Source organism: Lygodium microphyllum, chromosome 19, assembly GCF_053477565.2.
Source record: "Lygodium microphyllum isolate KBCC chromosome 19, Lygodium_microphyllum_v1.1.10, whole genome shotgun sequence".
Taxonomy (NCBI): Eukaryota; Viridiplantae; Streptophyta; class Polypodiopsida; order Schizaeales; family Lygodiaceae; genus Lygodium; species Lygodium microphyllum.
The window spans coordinates 61,984,506-62,004,067 of record NC_141153.1 but is presented as its reverse complement, the minus strand read 5'-3'; the positions used below and the strand labels follow the sequence as shown (position 1 = coordinate 62,004,067).

Here is a 19,562-nt window from a genome sequence, read left to right as displayed (position 1 = left end):
TTTTTACCTTGAGTTTTGTGCAAAAAGTAGAGTTCTTTTGTTCTTGGGGACCTTCCGGCAATTCACTACATGAGCATACAACATCCAATCTATGCACCAATCCACCTTGTGTATGAGCCCCAGTAATAAAATTTTACGGAATCCATTGCAAAACCTCACAGAATCCACCGTGGAATATGCCTCCTGGCATTAGAAGGAGGAAGAAGGAAGAAGCATCAGATGAGGGAGAAGGAGCCAAGAAGAAGAAGAAAGAAGGAAGAGTAAGGAAGAAGCAACATGCAAGGGAGAAGGGGGGAAGAAGAAGAAGGAACCAAGAACGAGCAACATAAGAAGAATAAGAAGAAGAACAAAGCGAGAGAGAGAGAGAGAGAGAGAGAGAGAGAGAGAGAGAGAGAGAGAGAGAGTGTGTGTGTGTGTGTGAGTGAGTGAGTGAGTGTATGTGTGTGCGTGTGTGTCCATGCTTCCCTATCACTAGTAATGATGGCGAAGACGTCCACGACTCTAGGGCTTCTTGCAACAACAGCTTGTGTGGGGTTTCAATTGCTACTCCCACTCCTAGATGTACCACAAGGGTATCCTCTGGGCCATCAAAGCTAAGAATGGCATATCTTTCCCTCACCATGACAAGAAGACCATCACACTACCTTACATTGAGAGGCCTGCCAAGTTCTACCATGCAGATGATGTACTGAAGCCTCTGTAGAACAAGCACACCATCAAGAAGATAAAGGCCAAGTATGCATCCTTTTTGTTTCATGAGATTTATTTGCAACAGGTGCCTACCATGGGGCTACTCAGTGAGCTCTCATTTTATGATTCCTAATTCAATTCAACCAAAGGACCGAGGCTAGAACCACAAGTCGTTTTAATAGCGTTGTAAATGTTCCATGAACTGACTACTAGGACAAAAAATCTTTTTGATGTGCGGACACACATGCTTTGTAGATTCTTGTGCTTATACCTCCAGTATTGTCTTGCCAGTACTACACTTCATATTTGGTGCCAATGTCATGTTAAATTATTTATGTTCTCTTTCTCTTACAAGCCTAGCATTACTTCTAGAACTACACTGATCTTGTTGGCTAGTTATTTTAAGGTGAAGTGTGTCATTTTTCTCAACCAACTAGAATTGAGCCTGCTTTTAGTTATTGGTAAATGGTCCACCACTATATCATTATGTTATTGCCATAGTTGTTTTGATTTGGACTTCTTCTCAAAGGATGTACTATTAAATGTAGGTCCATTCAGGCTAAATGGTGTGCCCTTATGAAGAGCCAATCAAGCTTATGTCCTAGCAACCTCCACCAAACTAGACATAACCAAGATGGGTGTGAGCAAGATCTCTGATAGCTAATTCAAGAAGGAAGTGGTTAAGAAGAAGAGGAAGCAAGAGAGTGAAATTTTTGAATTTGAGAAGGAGGAGAAGAGAGCATTCCTCGATGAGGGAAATTGGGAACAAAAGGATATTATGTTGGGTGTAAACACCCTTACGCTACTCCCGTGTATACATTACTTTACACATGTGAACTCGCCCTTGCGAGTGCAAATGTACCGTACCCTAAGTATAAATACATTCTTTTATTCTTCGTGTGTACAACTCTGGTACACACCTATCAATGGACTCTTAATCTCTCTCATTCACTGTTAACTGAACTATGCTTCACCTCGATCAACGCACATACTCTGTTTTGCGGCTTGCTTCAGCCTTCCGCTCGCACTCTTCAGAGCACGAGAATCGGTGCAGGCAGCAGTGACCAGTGGATAGGCAGGCGTGACGTTTCGCACCAAGCGATGAACAGGGCCCACAGGTGACAGGCACGTGGCAGCCGACAAGAGTGGTGACGTTTTGTACAGTCCATGGATGATGGCAAGAAACGGCAGTCGTACGACGTAGGTCACAAACTGCAGCCGGTGGGTCTGTCAAAGACAGGCGAGTCAACCAGTTACCAGGGCATCCCGCACAGCAGGCCGACATGTGTGAAGGACTAGTGATGGGGCAGTTCATGTAGGTCAACTCGACGACTGATGGGGCAACCAGACTGTGCGGGACGCGCGTGCCAGACGGGGACTGGAGGGCGCCAAGCGGACTGCGGGTGACGACCCACGGGGCCAGAAGCAACGATTTGACTTTTTTTTAATCTATATACAAATTTTCTCCTCTTTCTCTCTTGGTGGATGTTCACGTGCGCAAGTACAGAATGCAAATTTGTGCTAATTTACACCTGGAAATTTGGGGCTTTTCCCAAATTTTGTGCTATCGGACATTCATAACAGTGACTGTTAACCCAGAAATTGCAGTCATTGGGTGCACGTGCCTCGAAAATTTTGGGGCTTTTCATGTATAAGTGAAATTTTGTTTAGTTGAGTCAATTTTATTGAAATTTGTGCACTATTGGACCTTGAAATTTGGAGATTTTGCAGAATTTGTGAAATTTTTACAACATTTACATGTATTTGATGCTCGACAGAATGTATTGATGCAATTGGGACAGATTCACTGCAAAAATTTTGGGGCTTTTCGCATTGGTGATGCACCTTGGGTTGATTTGAGCTTTGGCAGTGATATTTGCAGCAGAATCACTACTAAGCGAGAGAAATTTAAACTTGGGATGTTTCAAATGTTGTAAAAGAGGAGCTTCTCTTGGTATATGTATTGCTGAATTTTCATTATGCAATGAAATAGTGGAATATACAGCACTTGGTTATTGCATTTGGCATTATGGTGTTGTATTATTGAAGTGGGAGCTGTCATTTATGTAAATGTATTAGATTTGATTCGTGTATATGTTGTAATCAGTACTTGAGACTGAAATTGCAGCAAAGCATATGATTCTTGGACGCTCTTGGAAGTATAAGTATATGTACTTGTTGTTATATTCAACAACCTTGCTATTGGTTGAAAGTATTAAGCACTTTATTGCATGTTTTGATTGTGCTAAAGATGGCTGGTAGTGCATTTACATTGGATACAAAGAATCTCTTTGAGATTCTAAATTTGATGGTAATGACTTTGATCTTTGAAAAGATCATATGTAGGGTATACTCTTTCTAAGGGATTGTCATGATGCTTAGGTAAAACATAAGCCTGTAACTTTGTCAGATGAAGATTGGGTTAAAATGAATAAATATGTCATTACTTACATTAAAGTGACTATCATAGATGATATCTTGGCTGATATCAAGAGACTCACTATTGTTTATGCAGTTTGGGAGAAACTGAAGGTTACAAATGAGAATACAACTCCTGTCAATTAGGTACATCTCATATGAAAGTTGGTAAACTTGAAGCTTAATGAGTCTAAGTCTGTCTCAAAGCATTTGAATGCTTTCACTGGTATTTTGAGTCAGTTAGATATAGACTTACGAGCTTTTGATCCTAAATTGAGGGCTATCTTCTTGCTCATGACTTTACTTAATTCATGGGAAGCATTGGTTGTATCATTGAGCAACAACCCTAGCTTGACATTTGATGGGATGCATGGTTCTATTCTCAATAAGGAGATTAGACGCAAGGCAAGTAAAAAATATAGTGGATCAGCCCTACAATGTAAGGGAAAGAGCTGAAAAAAGATCAAATGCTACAAATAAGAACAAAAAGCACATCAAAAGAAAGAAAAAACAACAAGATGTCACTTGTTATCAGTGTGGTCGCAAAGGGTATAAAAAGCCCGATTGCAAGTACTTTAAAATGGAATAAGAACACAAGAAGCATGCTAATGCAAAATGCAAAAAGAATGAAAAGGATGACAGCTCTACCCCTAAAGTAACAGAAAAAGCAAATATGATATCTAATGTTATTGGGAAGATAGAAGAAGATAAAGATGTTGATTTGTTGGTTGCATCTTTAGATCCACATGCTATGACAATGGAGGACATATATATCACTAAAAGGGATGTGATAGATGCTTTATTATCAGCTCATGATGGTTTGCCACCATCGTGGATTATTGACAGCAGTGCTTCATTTCATGTAACTCCATCTTTGGAGTGTTTTTCTTCTTATGCAGAAGGTAATCTTAGAAAAGTCTATTTAGGCAATAACCACGCATGTGATATTGAAGGAATAGGCACCATAATCTTGGCTCTTGAAAATGAGCAAGAATTGATCCTTCATGATGTTAGGTATGTACCTAGCATCAAGAAGAGTTTGCTTTCTGTTAGTGGGTAGCTAGACAGCAGTAGGGGTTATTTCACTACTTTTGGCAGTGGAATATTGAAGATACATAAAAGGACCTATGCTAGTCATTAGAGGTGGTAAAAAAAAACTCAATATTATCTCTACTTCAAGGTACTTCTTGAAAATTTTGTTGCAGTTGTTGAAGTGTAGTCACACGTGGAGTTGTAGCACAAGTATCTTAGATACATAAGCTAAAAGAGTTTGCAGGTACTTTCTTTACTTGAAAGAGTTGATGTGAAAAACTCAAAGCTTGAGTTTTGTGAAGATTGTGTTTTGGAAAAACACGTAAAGAGTTGTCAAGATTGTGGGAGAGAAGGAAGGAGTCTCGCTTGAAGCTTTCTTACTTGCACAATGGGGGAAGACACACAAGGGTGGAGGCTGAAAACAGTTTTCCTCTTCTTAGTTGTGTAAGCCAAAAGAACTCTAGTACAAAGAAATAGAAGAATCCTCTATATGGGTCTCAAACCAAACTTAACTAACTAAGGTGGCATACTAACTAAGCCACGAACTAGACTAGATAAGGATAGCTATCATGTAGCTATTATTCATGGGCGGTGTACCAACCGCGTCTGCAACTGACAAGTCAGTGACATAAATACACAACGGTCACCCTGGCGTATCACGAGTGGAGCTCGATATCTCAACACTCCCCCTCGAGCTCAATCCCAATTCCTGCACACCAAGCAGGTCTCTGAACTTGTGCAGCTTCTCTGCGCCCAATGCCTTCGTGAATATGTCAGCTACCTGATCCTCTGTGCTGACATAAACTAGATCAATAAGACCTAGTAAAACCCTCTCTCGCACATAGTGATAATGCACCTCAATGTGCTTTGTTCTAGCATGATAGACTGGGTTATTTGCCAAGTGTATACTACTCATGTTGTCACAATAAATGACAACTGGCCCATCTGTAGACTGATGCATATCATAAAGTAGCTTATGCAACCAAGCTACCTCACATGCAGCCATTGCTGCACCCCTGTACTCAGCCTCTGTGCTCGACAAGGCAACTGTAGGCTGTTTCTTGCTGCTCCAAGTGACTGTAGCACTCCCAAAAGAGAATACATATCCACTCGTAGATCGTCTATCAGAAATACTACCAGCCCAATCAGCATCAGTGTATCCATGCAACTGTATCTGAACCCCAGTCTCATAAAATAGTCCATACTGCAATGTGGACTTCACATACCTGAGTATGCGTCTAGCCGCATCCAAATGTGGTTTCCTTGGAGCCTGCATAAACTGACTTACCAATCCAACAGCATAGCTCAAATCTGGCCTGGTAATAGTCATATAAATCAAACTTCCTACTATGCATCTGTACATAGTAGGGTCTTCTAGAAGCTCACCTGCATCTGTGCTCAGCTTCACATTTTGCTCCAAAGGAACTGAAATAGGCTTACAGCCTGTCATCCCATATTTGGACAGCATGTCCAATCCATACTGCCTCTGCAAGAGCTGTATCCCACTTGGTGATCTAATCACCTCAATGTCCAAGAAATAACGCAGCTCTCCCAAATCCTTCATCTCAAACTTCTGCTTCAATAGCATTTTCACATGAAGGATATCTTCATCACTGTCACCTGTCATAATCAAATCATCAACATAAATGACAAGTAGCATAATACCTTTCTCTGTTTTTCTCACATAAAGTGAGAAATCTGCCTTGGAAATCTGAAAGCCAATAGTGACAAGATACTGTCCTATCTTGTCAGACCATGCTCTAGGTGCTTGCTTCAAGCCATACAAGGCTTTCTTCAACCTGCAAACAAACTCAGGATGAACATCATGCACATAACCTGGTGGCTGCTCCATATAGACCTCTTCTTGCAAATCACCATGCAAGAAGGCATTCTTTACATCCATCTGATGTAAAGACCATCCCTTTGATGCAGCCATAGCAATGATTGCTCTTACAGTTGCCATCCTTGCAACTGGACTGAATGTTTCTTCATAGTCAATGCCATATGTTTGTGCATACCCCTTGACTACTAATCTTGCCTTGTATCTGTTCACAGAACCATCAGCATTGTGCTTCACCTTATAAACCCACTTACAGCCAATTGCATTCTTACCTTTAGGCAAAGGTACCAATTCCCATGTAGCATTTGCTTCCAAGGCATCCATTTCTTCATCCATGGCTTTCTCCCATTTTTCTTTTCCCATGGCTTGCTCAAAAGATGTGGGTTCTGGTTCCTGTATCACTTTGACCATATATGCATAGTGAATGGCTGTAAATCCATCATATTTCAGCCTATCCACAGGATACCTAACTCTCGTAGACCTGCGCAAAGTAGGTTCACTCCCAGGTGCTCTCAAAACATCCCTGGTCTTCCTTACTCCAGGTGTAACAATAGAAGGAATACCCAACTCATCATCAATGCTCTGTTCTGAGCCACTGGATTCACCATCCACATAAGAGTGACCTGCATTCACATCAAACATGGACTGGTCAACCTTCTCTTTTCCTTTTCGTGATACCTGCATACCACTATCTGCATTACTTTGAGAAGATTCTCCTGATCTCAATCTGCCTGTCCATGGTGAAGAATGTGAACCACTACTAGAGGACGCTCCAGGTCCACTAATATTTTGTGACTGCTGCTGTGAATTTTGTGCAGCATTACCATTTTGTGCATCTACATCATCAATCACATTTACTGGTTTATACCAGCTACTCATCTCATCAAAAACAACATCTCTGCTCACTGTAAACTTACGAGTAGAAGGGTTATAGCATCTATACCCTTTTTGCTGCAGAGAGTAACCAATAAAGATGCACTTCTCAGCTTTTGGATCCAACTTGGATCTCAACTCATCTGGCACATGTACATAGGCAATGCAACAAAAAATTTTCAAATGAGAAATATCTGGTTTCCTACCAGTATACCTCTCCTCTGGAGTCATTCCATGTATTGCTACAGTGGGAGTCCTGTTCATTATGTAGACTGCTGTAGCAACTGCTTCAGCCCAATAAAAATCTGGCAAGTCTTTTTCATTGAGCATGGCACGAGATACCTCTCCAATATGCCTGTTTTTCCTTTCTGCAATTCCATTTTGTTGTGGGGTATAACTGCATGAATATTGCTGCTTTATGCCATGCTCCTGCAAGAACTTTGCAAACTCATTTGAGAGGTACTCTCCCCCTCCATCTGACCTTAGGCATTTTATTTGCAGACCTGTTTCTTTTTCAGCCATAGCTTTAAGGGTTTTGAAATGCCCAAAAACTTCACTTTTCTTTTTCATAAAATACACCCAAACTTTTCTGCTATAGTCATCAATAAAAGTGACAAAATAATGACATCCTCCAAGAGATGCAGCTTTAGTAGTCCACACATCAGAGTGGATTAATTCCAATGGCTTCTCACTCTCTTGAACATGTCTAGGAAATGGTTTCCTTGCCTGTTTTCCAAACTGACAGGCTTCACATACCTTATGCATTTCTGCAACCTTGAATTTTGGCAAACCTGCAACAATATTTTGGGCCTGCATTGATTTAAGTCGCTGTACATTAACATGACCAATGCGTTTATGCCAGATATCAATATCTGCAACTACACCGGTCCCATGTGCAAACATTGCTGCACTCAATTCAGGCATGTCTGCATCCAACGTAAACATTCTGCCCTTCTTCTTTCCTTTTGCTATCAAGCGACCTTTATTTTTCATATCCTCAACAAAGCATCCATGAGGATTAAATCTAACCTGCAAGCCCTGCTCAACCATTTGACCAACAGAAACCAGATTCTTGGTGATATTCGGAACATGAAATACATCGGACAGGTATTTCTTTTTCCCATCCTGCATAGACAAGGGAATTTTTCCAATCTGCACAATAGGATGTGCAGTATCATCACCAGTCTCCACAAATCCTGGTTTTTCCATTTTCCTTGCATCCTCCATCCATTCTGCATGACCTGTCATATGGTTTGATGCACCTGAGTCAACATACCGTACATCGTTGCTTTCTTCTGCACTTGTCACAGAATTGTTCATGTGCTGCACCATAAACAGATGCTCATTTCTATCATCACCCTGTCTACTAGAAGATGCATAATTTCCTTGTTGCAGTTTTCCATTCATTATGTCATTCTACTTTTTATAGCAGTCTTTAGCCATATGACCCATTTTACCACAGTAATAGCATTCAACATTACTGTTTGCATTTTGGCCTCTTTGCCATCCACCACGACCTCTTTGGCTCCCCCTGCCTCTAGAGTTACCATGTCCTCCTCCATAGGACTGGTTTTCTTGAGTTTGCTGCATATTCTGATTTCTGCCACGGCCTCCAAATCGGCCTCCTCTACCTCTGCCTCTACCTCTTCCAGCATTTGAGTAGAAGACAGTTTCTTTTGAAGTTCCTCCTGAAGAAGATGCACCACCATTTCTCTGCTCCTCAGAAATTAGAAGAGCAATCAACTCCTCAAAATCAGGAAATCTTTCACGAACTGAAATGGATGTCCGAAACTGTGCATAATCCTTTCCTAGACCATTCAAGGTCACAGAAACTAAATCATCATCTTCCACTGGCGACCCAATGGAAGCAAGTGCATCTGCAATCTTCTTCACCTTCATATGGTAGTCGTTGATGCTCATATTTTCTCTTTGCACATTATGCAACTCTTGCTTGAGCTGCATTTTCCTGGCTTGAGTATTTGTGCTGTACATTTTTGACAAAGTATCCCATGCCTCCTTTGGCGTACTTGCATCCTGAATATGCACAATCATAGAGTCTGAAATACTGATAGACAGCCAGTACATAACTTTCCTGGCTCTCTCATGCCATGCTTTGAATGCCTGCATTTGCTGTTGATTTGGAACATCAGGAAGAACTGGTTCTTCTTCATTTCCTGCAACAAATTCCCAATATCCTTTTCCCATAAGGAAATTCGTCATTCTAAACTTCCATGCTTGGAAGTTGTTCTTGTCAAGCTTTTCAGTTACAATCTGTGAAAGAGAATCAGACGCCATTACAGAATACTGCAAAAAATTCTGTCACTGCAAAAAACACAGCTTCACCCTCACAAGGGCAAATCTGCAAAACTGGCGAAAGTGGTATTTGACCACACAGTCACTTCCTAGTGACGATTTTGCATAAACAGGAACCAAGGATGATTCTGAAACTCCCAATGTCTCTGCGCACAAGCATACGATGCAATTTCTACAGTAACTTTTCACCGACCTGTAGAACAGTGGCTGCATAGCATAAAACTGAGCCTTTTCCTGAGTGCGTGCAGAAAACTTCCGCCTCCAAAACAGGCCCCGAAATGGCCTCAAATCAAAAAAACAAGGACGCCAAGAGCTAAGCTCTATCCCGCAACATATACTGCCCTCTTGCTTCACCGCGAAGGGCGTCTCAACCTGAGACAATGCACTCCTGCACTTTCCGGCTGTGCTACCTGCAGAGATCTGCTCCCAAAAACAGAAAATGAAAGCAACACTGCTCCTCTTACCAGACCACCGCGAGCTTGGCTTGCTTTCTTGAGCTCCTTACCATGAACAAGGCTCTGATACCATGTCAAGATTGTGGGAGAGAAGGAAGGAGTCTCGCTTGAAGCTTTCTTGCTTGCACAATGGGGGAAGACACACAAGGGTGGAGGCTGAAAACAGTTTTCCTCTTCTTAGTTGTGTAAGCCAAAAGAACTCTAGTACAAAGAAATAGAAGAACCCTCTATATGGGTCTCAAACCAAACTCAACTAACTAAGGTGGCATACTAACTGAGCCACGAACTAGAGTAGATAAGGATAGCTATCATGTAGCTATTATTCATGGGCGGTGTACCAACCGCGTCTGCAACTGACAAGTCGGTGACATAAATACACAACGGTCACCCTGGCGTATCACGAGTGGAGCTCGATATCTCAACAAGAGTTTATACTCTCATGGAGCCTCTAGGAAGGTATGTATCTTGGATTTAGTCCATTCTGATGTATGTACCATGCCAATAAAAACTCATAGTGGTTTCCGTTACTTTGTGTCTTTTATTGATGACCATTCTAGAAAGCTATGGGTTTACTTGTTTAAATAGAAAAGCGAGGTATTGGACTCCTTTCAAAAGTTTTATGCATCTCTTAGTAGTTAAAATGGTTTAAAATTAAAATACATGTGGGAGCTCTTGCTCAACCGTCAAGACCCACAGATCGCTTATTATTTCAAGCATTCCAAGTGAGCTCTAATGGCTACCTATCACCTAGCCGACGCGCCTCCAAACCTATGAGTGTGGTCAGCTTACCTCGATATCGAAATGAGTTGCCTTCTCCCTCGTACACACACTAGTAGCTCCATCATCCTAGATGCTAGCTCGAGCATCCCCAAGCCTCCTCCATCAAGCTCCATCCACCATAGCCGTGCACGCGAGAAAAAAAAAAGAGAAGAGGAGATGGTGAAGAGCTTCACCTTCTTGATCCCTCACTCCCACACACTCACTTCCTCACACTCCCTCACTCCCTTTCTCAAGAGCATACACACATATACACAAGCAAGGCTAAGAGAAGAAGAGAGGTTTCTTGTTAGCCACACACCAACGAATGAGCTTCCATTCAATTTTTGAACTTTATATACAAGCCCTAAAATTTCATAGGCACCCATCCCTTTTTACATGATCGGACATTGTGGCAAGGTCCTATTTTCTATTTTCCTCTTTTTTGCCTCATGCCTTAAGCCTACACCCATCTATTCTTTTACAAATGGCACAAGAGGGAGCCTGTCACTCTTTTACAAGAGTTTTTAGAGTTTTTTGAGTCACCTTCCATTTACAATTATGCTTTTGCCTCACCTTAGCTTTTAGGGGCCGCCTCTGTGCCTTTACTCTTTTTCTGTTCTGTTTTTACTTTTTGCTTCATATCTTTGCCATCTACAACTGAGGTTAATATTACTCCCCTCTGAGACGGGTGCCAGTCCCATGGCACTTCGATCTCTTTGTTGTGGAAGGGTGGAGTCTAGAAAAGTAGTTGGTGGGGTGATGATAGGGCCACATGTGGACTCTTTTGATTGGAAAGCTTTGGTAATGATTTGGATGGAGAAACCAAGGTGTGTCAAGTGAATGATGGGGATCTCCAAAGTTGGTAGTTTGCAGCATCTTGTTGTACTTGGAAGGAGAGAGTGCTCGACCTAAGGGGAGTGTCTATCTTGTCGTGTAGTGCTCTGTGCTCATGTTGGTGGAATAGGGAGTTGGGTCTAACCCTAGGTAGCCTGGGTGATGTCCCACACTTGAGGACCCCGTTCGTGCAAAGGGAGGTACGATGTGTGTAGCTTAGGTTAACTGGTCTAACCATATGCAAGTGTTATCTCCCTAGGTATGTCTTGTCTTTGGGGTGCCTGAAGCATGAAGTGGGGAGGCAAAAAGGGTTAAGGGGTTAGGAATGGAGCCAATCGACTGAGGCCACTGAACGTGCCTAACTTGAGGACCCCTAGGTGCAGTGACTGTGAGCTATGTGCTCGCGACTTGCGTTTGGACATATCACGTGCTCCTTTCATTGTTAGTTGTCTCCTCTTTTTAAAAAATATATATTTATAAACTTGTTGAGGTAAGGATTCAGACAGTAGCTAATTGCTAGTTATCATCATCAGAAGGTGGTGGTGAAGGGGATTTAATGGAGTGACTCAAAAATTTCTAGCTTTGCATGAAACCCTTAAGGTTCAAGTGGACCTGGAGAGAGGTGATGGAGAGGAATGGATGGTTATAAGCAAGTGAATTGGTTTCCACTCATATCCTCAAGAATAGCGAGGTAGAAGGAAGGTAGACGGCTGCCTTGCATCATTAGGTGGGTCATCGTGCAGCTATCTATGGCATTATGATAAAAAAAGAGTGGGGAAAGACCGCGTTTTGCCGGTGTGGGGTCCTATCTAAGTAAGATTTTTAATAGCCTAAGATAGTTGCATGTGGTAATGAAGGCGGGAGGAGAAGTCAGTAATAAAGCGGGTCATGGTGGCATCTAGGGCTGTTCGAGATGAAAGTGAGGGCTTGTGCTAAGGTGGTAGTACAGGGGTTATATATGACGGGGGAGTCGTAACGGCCATGGGTGTTTGCATCAAAGTCTACTCCTACCCTACAAGAATACACCATGAAGGTGGGGTTGTTTCTCTCAAAGGGAGGGTATTACGAAAAACCACCCATGAGAACACATTGTCATCGCAAATGTGTCTCTACCACAATCCTCGGTGTCTTCTATTATTCTTCTCGTCATTGTTGGCCCAACTGGTTTCTAACGCCGATCACCTCGTCCACTATTTTAAGGAGGAGGACTCTACGTAGGCCATTGGGGAGGAGGAAGCTGAAGTTAAAAGGTTGTTTCTCTTTTTCTTGTCTCTCCCAGACTACGATTTTTGCATGGAAACTGGCCGGCAGGTCACTTAGGCATGGTGGAAGAGGTGCGGACGGCTGTGCCATAGGGTTAGCCCTCAATATTTTTCTGGCTTCTTCCACCATTTTCCTTCTCTTCTCCCTCTCAGGTCGGTTTTTCTTTCCACGAATGTGTCTATTGGGTGGCTGCCGTTGCTCTTCAGAGTGGGGTGAAGGGGGTTGTGGGATCACTTCTTCGAATCTGCACATGTCAAATTGCAATTTAGCTTCACATCTTGGGCAATCTTCATGTTTTACCTCCTTTACAAACCCTAGTGCATCAATCTCCTGGGAGGTTAGGCTGGCCAACAACAGGTATCTGTGTAAGGCTCGGCCCAACTGCAAAAGGTTGTCTCTTTTTCTTGTCTCTCCCAGACTACGATTTCTGCACGGAAACTGGCCGGTAGGTCACCTGGGCATGGTGGAAGAGGTGCGGATGGTTGTGCCATAGGGTTAGCCCTCAATCTTTGTCTGGCTTCTTCCACCATTTTCATTCTCTTCTCCCTCAAGGTGGTTTTTCTTTCCACGAATATGTTTGTTGGGTGGTTGCCGCTGCTCTTCAAAGTGGGGTGAAGGGGGTTGTGGAATCACTTCTTTAAATCTGCCCATGTCAAATTGCAATTTAGCTTCACTTCCTAATTAATCTTCATGTTTTACCTCCTCTGCAAACCCTAGTGCTTCAATCTCCTGGGAGGTTAGACCGACCAACAATAGGTATATGCGTTGTTTATCAAGGCTCAGCCCAATTGCAATGGTTGTGGGGGCATGTGCTGCCCTGCTCGTAGAGCTCTATGTGCTATGATCAGCTTCTTCTTTACCACCTCAAGGGACTCCCCTTCCTCCACATGAGTGGTATCCATTAGAGTCTTCATGAAGACTCGTTGTTGAGCATTGAAGCCCACTTGGGCTGCCTCTGCTCTGATTTCTGCTAGGACTTTCTCTTTTTCCATGAGAGCCAGGCAATGCACCAAGGTCTTTACTCTTTGTTCATTTTGGCCTGGCCACTCTTCGGCTCTCTTTTTCATTTCCTCCATACTTTCTCCTTGTCTTTGTACCAGGGCCATGAGTCTCTGCTCCTGGTCTTCCAATTCTTTGCTCATTCTCTCCTGCTCCTCTCTTTCAAGACTAAACTTCTAGGTCATGGTTTCCATCTCTCTGTGGTGTTGCTCCTCTTCTTCCTTCCTTCCTTCTTCCATTGCGGAAAACTCTTTCATGCCTCGTTCAATCCGACCCATTTTTGCTGCTAGATCCTCATGTTGCATGATTAAAAGGTTATACTCTCTCTGCATTTGCACTAGCTCTTGATTTTCATCTAGAGCTGTTGCCGCCAGCTTTCCTCGTCATCTTTGGCCTTTAGTTCCCACTTTAGATCAAAGATTTCCTTTTATTGCATAGCCATTTATCTCATCTGTTCAAGTTGGAATGCTGCCACCGACTCCTTTTCTGTTGCCAATTCGGCCACCTCTATCTTTCTTTCCTCCTTTGCCTCCTCTAACTGAGAGAGCAATTCAATGACATATTCATCATAGTTTGTTGGTGGCATCATAGTAGTAGGGATTGGGGTGGTGGAGCTTCCATATTTTGGCATTTCAGATCCTGCCTAGACTTGGCATCTGTGGCTAGCCTTTTCTGCCCAGTGATCGTAGTCTCGACACTCTTTTCTTGGGCTAGTTCCTTATTGATGAAATACTGCATTCAGGCCACACAAGTTTTTACATCGGTGCTGACCAAGATGCTTAGAGTGAAAGTGGTTGCTTCGTTGGCAGGCACTAAGAGGGACAGGATGGGATGGATGGGAGTCTTACCCTTGCCTTCGATGACCACATGTGGCACGACTTTGGGTATATGAGTGCTTGAGCTGGGTCTGTCATCCTTGGGCAGACTTAAAGCCCCTAGGCCATCGATTCAGCTTTGTTGTTCTATGGACCACCGAGTTGCTTCAGCCATGTCTTCCTCCTCTTTTCTCCTCAACTCCACCTCCTTTTTCGCAGCTCTTCTCTCTCTCTCTCTTCCTCTGTTTTCCTTGATTCCTCTCTACCAACTTTTCAGCTTCTTCCTTCTCCTTCTTCTTCCTCTCTGTAGCCTCTCTTAGGGATTCCCTTTTGGCTCTCTCTAGATCTTTTTTTCCTTCTTCTTGCCCTCATTTTGTTTCTTCTTCTGAGCTGTCTTTTTAGTGGGCCTTTGTTTCTTTCCTTCTGGATTGAACCTACTGATCCTCCTTCTCTGTCTCAGTTTCTATCCTGTCACTCAATGGCTCTTTCCCCTGGTGGATCAACGATCTATTTGGAGTCTCATCTGCTCCTTCATTTCCTTGTGGGCTTCTTTTATAGCCTCCTGGATGATGGTCGTCTCAACACACTTCCATAGCTGATGAAGGAGGCTTTCAAGGAAGGTTTTTTCCTCTCAGTATTTTTAGAGGATGGGGATTATCCACCTGCCTGTCTACTACCTAGGGCTAGTGCTTTGGCTGCTTGGTCTATAGTCTTGTGCACGTAGCCGTTCCAGTCTACCTCATCCAAGGTGTGGGCTGCCACATTCTCCAGCACAGGCAAACTGATTCGGTGCATGAGGGAGTTATATCGCTGGCTGGAGAAAAGTGAGTGCACCAATTTTGCTTGCATGCGGGTCTCAACATCGGGGACATAACTTTTCTCAACTTAGGTTTCTTCTTCACCTTTAGCATAGCGTACACATCTCTCTTATGTTTCTTCTTCACCTTAGGTTCTAGCCCCGATGCCTTCTCCACCAAGGCCTAGTTCAATGGCACCTGCACCTGTTGAGCATTCTCCCCTCTTCCCACAGTCACTGTTCCGCATTCTTGATCGGGGTTATAGATTCTCAAAAATTCCACACACTTTGTGTGGTCAAGCTCCTGTGCAAACTTTTCTAGGTACTTCAAGAGGTTACACTGTTCCACTACTCTCCTTGCAGCCTCCTCCTTGGCTACCATCTTCTCAAGGTTGTGGATGCAATGGAATCTCAATTGATTATAAGCACGGTTTTCTAAGCTGATGCCGTATTGCTTCCTCTCCTCCTTTGTGAAAGGGAGTCAGTGAGCACGATCTTGTTGCGACATCTTTCGTTCCGGTCATGAACCATCATTTCCATTAGTGCTCCCGAAATAGTTATTTGCTAAAAAGAAAGGCTTCATGTTTGTTGAATGAAAAAATTTTAAGATCCAATATAAACTTTCCTTTCAAACATTTCACCCCTTATTTCAACATTTTTGTGACATTTTTTCTCAATCGCAAATTAACGTGTTTCTTTGCTTCCTGCATTTAAGTGTCAACTGAGGTTTTCACAACGATGTGTTTTTTTTCTTATGTGTTTATGCGTTTGCTTGATTTTGAGTGGTTCCGATTTGACATACTCACCTTATCCCCTCCCCTTGGGAAGAATCATTCCTAGGATTGAAGGCTAGCGGACTTAGGGTATTCAACATACATGTCGAGTGTTTACTTTCACGTGAGCCAAGCATAGAAGTCTAGATTGTACTCCAACTGAGCTTCACAGTCTAAATCGAAGGGTTGGGTACCTATGTGTGTGATGTAAGTAAGGACAATTGTCATGAAGTTGCCGAAATTGATACGGCTAGCAATATGTAACTCTTCCTCTATCAGGAGGCGATCATGTTAAGGGTGTCCTAACACCCTATACGAAGTTTGAGAGATATAAGTTGGGTCATATTCCAATGTCTTGATGGTGCATCGCTGCTTAGCGTTGGTCATCATTTGGCATCCTTTGAGTTCTTATTGTAATCGAAGAGCATACCAGTTCCGTAAGAACAGGGATTTGGTTTGAGCAAGCTATCTCAACTCCTTGATTTCTTGGTCATTGATAACAGAAGTAGCTCGCTTATCGTATGATGTAATGAGACACTGTTTGATGGCTTGCTCTGTAGATATCTTAGTGTGGAGCAACTCTGCAGCTGAGTGGGGTGCTTTGATGAATGAGAATTTGAGCATGTCCCATGAACAAGGCATTGTACGAACTTTTATCGCAAAGGGCTCTTGCAACAGGCCCAAGTCCAAGCGGTCATAACTCAGAGCCAGTGACATGAATGTGGTATCTAAACGTATTAGGCAAGCAATCACATCATCCCCTGTGTCTTGGGCTAGATCTACGGCCAGTATCAAGAACGATTTCCGCTCATAGGAGGGTCTAAGGCCTGCGGGTGGTTGAGGTTTGAGAGAATTATAGAGTTTGGTAGGCAGATAGTTGTAGGCTCGGTTGCTCCTGAGATTACGGTTGGGTCCCTTACATAGCAGGCTGGGACAACTGGATTGTTAATGGGGCACCACTACTTGCGGATGCGGCTTCTTGAGTCTTGGTTGAGTTACGTGGTACTAGTTCTGGAGTAGCAAGTTGAGTTTTGGGCTGGTAGACCTGGTCGGTCTTCATGGGCATAATCAGTTGTGAGTCGATGGGCTTGGTGTCTCGAGGCTTCTGCAGCTTTAGGCCTTGACACGTTGTAGGGTTGGGTATGGTTACGTGTGAGGGTGGCATTTGATCAGTTCTCTTGGCTGTTTTAGCCTTAGGGATCCATATGCAGGCATTACCCTCATAATAGCCTTGCGCCTGTAATAGAGTCTTAGGAACCCATTGTGGCTTGATCACACATCATTGTCTATAGCTTTGTTTTGGCCTTCTAAGTTTTGAGGTTGCATTTTTAGCCTTGTGAAGGTGTGGCCGATTGCTTTTCGGCAGTAGGCTCTGACATTTAGGTACCCACCTTAACTGGGGTTCATGGCATTGATCTTGGCCTTAGCAGGTTGCTGGCATAGAGGCTTGGGGGGTTGTAACAAATCACAACCCCCCTCCTTGGACTTGGTTGAATGTGTTTCTACCGGTGGCATTGTGGGTCTTGTAGGAGTCGCGCAACCCTTGTTGAAAGTTGCCACTATGCGAACATTGCCAATGGCTAAGGTGGATACACTATGACTCATAATTGACATTGCAGTTGAAAGGGAGCGGCGGATTGAAGGTTGGACTCGAGAGCTATGGCGGGAGAGCAAGAGCAAGAAAGGGAGAGACTAGAAATGGGAACTCCAACAGTCACAATGTGTGACCGGGCCTTCCTTTATTCAAACTGTCACTAAAAGAATAAAGAATAAAGAATAAAGTGATGGTGACAGGCGCCCACCACCTGCAATGTGCAGTGGCAGTGATTGTCAGTGTAGTAATACACAAGCGGCTAGGCAGAGGCGCCTTTACCCCCAACAACCTCCCACTTAAAGGTGAATTTGCCCCAGTGAGGAGTGAAAAGAAAAAGAAAAAAGACAGTACAACATGTATACATGTACAATAGGATGAGGAAAGACGTCATCTCATCCCACGCCCATCAACCTCATAAGAAAGGCAAAGCGCTCTGTAGAGAGGCTTTTCGTGAGCAGATCTGCAAGATTCTGGTTAGTCGAGATCTTGACAAGATCAACAGACTTGTCCTCAACAACCCCACGTATGAAGTGATACCTCACCTCAATGTGTTTCGTCTTCGCATGGAAGACTGGATTCTTGGCTAACTGAATACTCGGGGGGGTCACTCATGAATATATGTATATATATCGTGAGTTCAAAATAAGGGGTTTTTAAAACACCATTTTCATACATTTTATACATACAAAAGGGTGTCATATAAAAGGATTACTTACAGATTGAATAGAAAAGGGTTGTGTTTTACTCAAGAAAAATTCAGAGATTAGGATATTTATAAATAGGCCATAAACGCACGTTATATAGAGAATATATATAGTGAACCCTCAGAGTCTGAATAGCACTCATAGAATCCGAATGCAGTGTAGGGATAGCATCATTACCAAGGTCAGCAACTAAACGACCCAACCAAATGGCCTCCTTGCAAGCCTTAGTGGTTGCAACATACTCGGCCTATGTAGTAGAAAGGGCCGTGCATTTCTGCACCTTGGACATCCAAGAAACAGTACCTCCAGCATAGGTGAATACATAGCCGGAAGTGGACTTCCTACTATCTGCATGTCCTGCATAATCAGAGTTAGTGTACCCCATGACTCCTGTATCTTGGCTGCCATAGCATATGCACATATCTGCAGTGCCCTTCAGGTACCTCATGTTACCCTTCACAGCATCCCAATGCTTCTTGCCAGGGGTAGCCATATAATGTGCCACAACACCAACTGCAAAGGCAATATCTGGACGAGTGGCTATCATGGCATACATAAGACTGCCCATTGCGGATGCATAGGGAATCTTGGCCATCTCGGCCCTCTGTTTGCGGACAATCAGCCTGTGATACCTTCATATAAGAAGACAATGGATAGCCAATAGGCTTTATGTCCTGCATGCAGAAGCGCTCAAGGACTTTATGAATGTACTTCCTCTGTGACAAGTAGAGGAGTCCCTGATGACTATCGCGTCTAATGCGCATACCAAGTATGTGAGCGGCCTGTCCCAGATCTTTCATCTCAAAGCTCTTCTTGAGCTGAGCCTTAAAAGCATCTAGCTCATCATGAGCTTTCCTTGCTATCAGCATATCATCCACATAGAGTACCAAAAATCAATAAAGAACCATCACGGGCTTTCTTCGTGTAAAGACACAGATCCATAGCACTCTGGCTGTAGCCCTGTGACTGCATAAAGGCATCAAACTTATGATACCACTCCCTAGGTGCATGTTTTAAGCCATAAAGACTTTCCTTCAATTTGCACACTAGATGCAAATTGCTAGGTTTTGCAAAGCCCTTAAGCTGCTCCATATAAATCTCATCATGCAAGTCCCCATGTAAGAAAGCCGTCTTGACATCCATCTGGTATAAATCCAAGTCAAGCTGAGAAACCAAAGCCAAGACTAAGCACATGGTGGTCATCTTAATCACAGGAGAAAAGATCTCATCAAAGTCCACACCATGCTCTTGCTTAAAACCCTTTTCTACCAATCTAGCCTTATATGCCGGCTTGGGATGTCCAAGGGTACTTTTTAGCTTGTACACCCACTTGCATGGCAAAGCCTTCTTGCCCGTAGGCAAGGGAACCAAATCCCAAGTGTCATTCTTATGTAGGGAGTCTAT

At 43.2% G+C, this 19,562-nt stretch overlaps 1 pseudogene; it reads left to right on the top strand.

Moving 5' to 3' along the window:
* The first annotated feature begins 559 nt into the window (after window positions 1-559).
* LOC148019938 (large ribosomal subunit protein eL6z-like) lies at window positions 560-3,255 on the top strand (annotated as a pseudogene).
* Window positions 3,256-19,562: the final 16,307 nt, after the last annotated feature.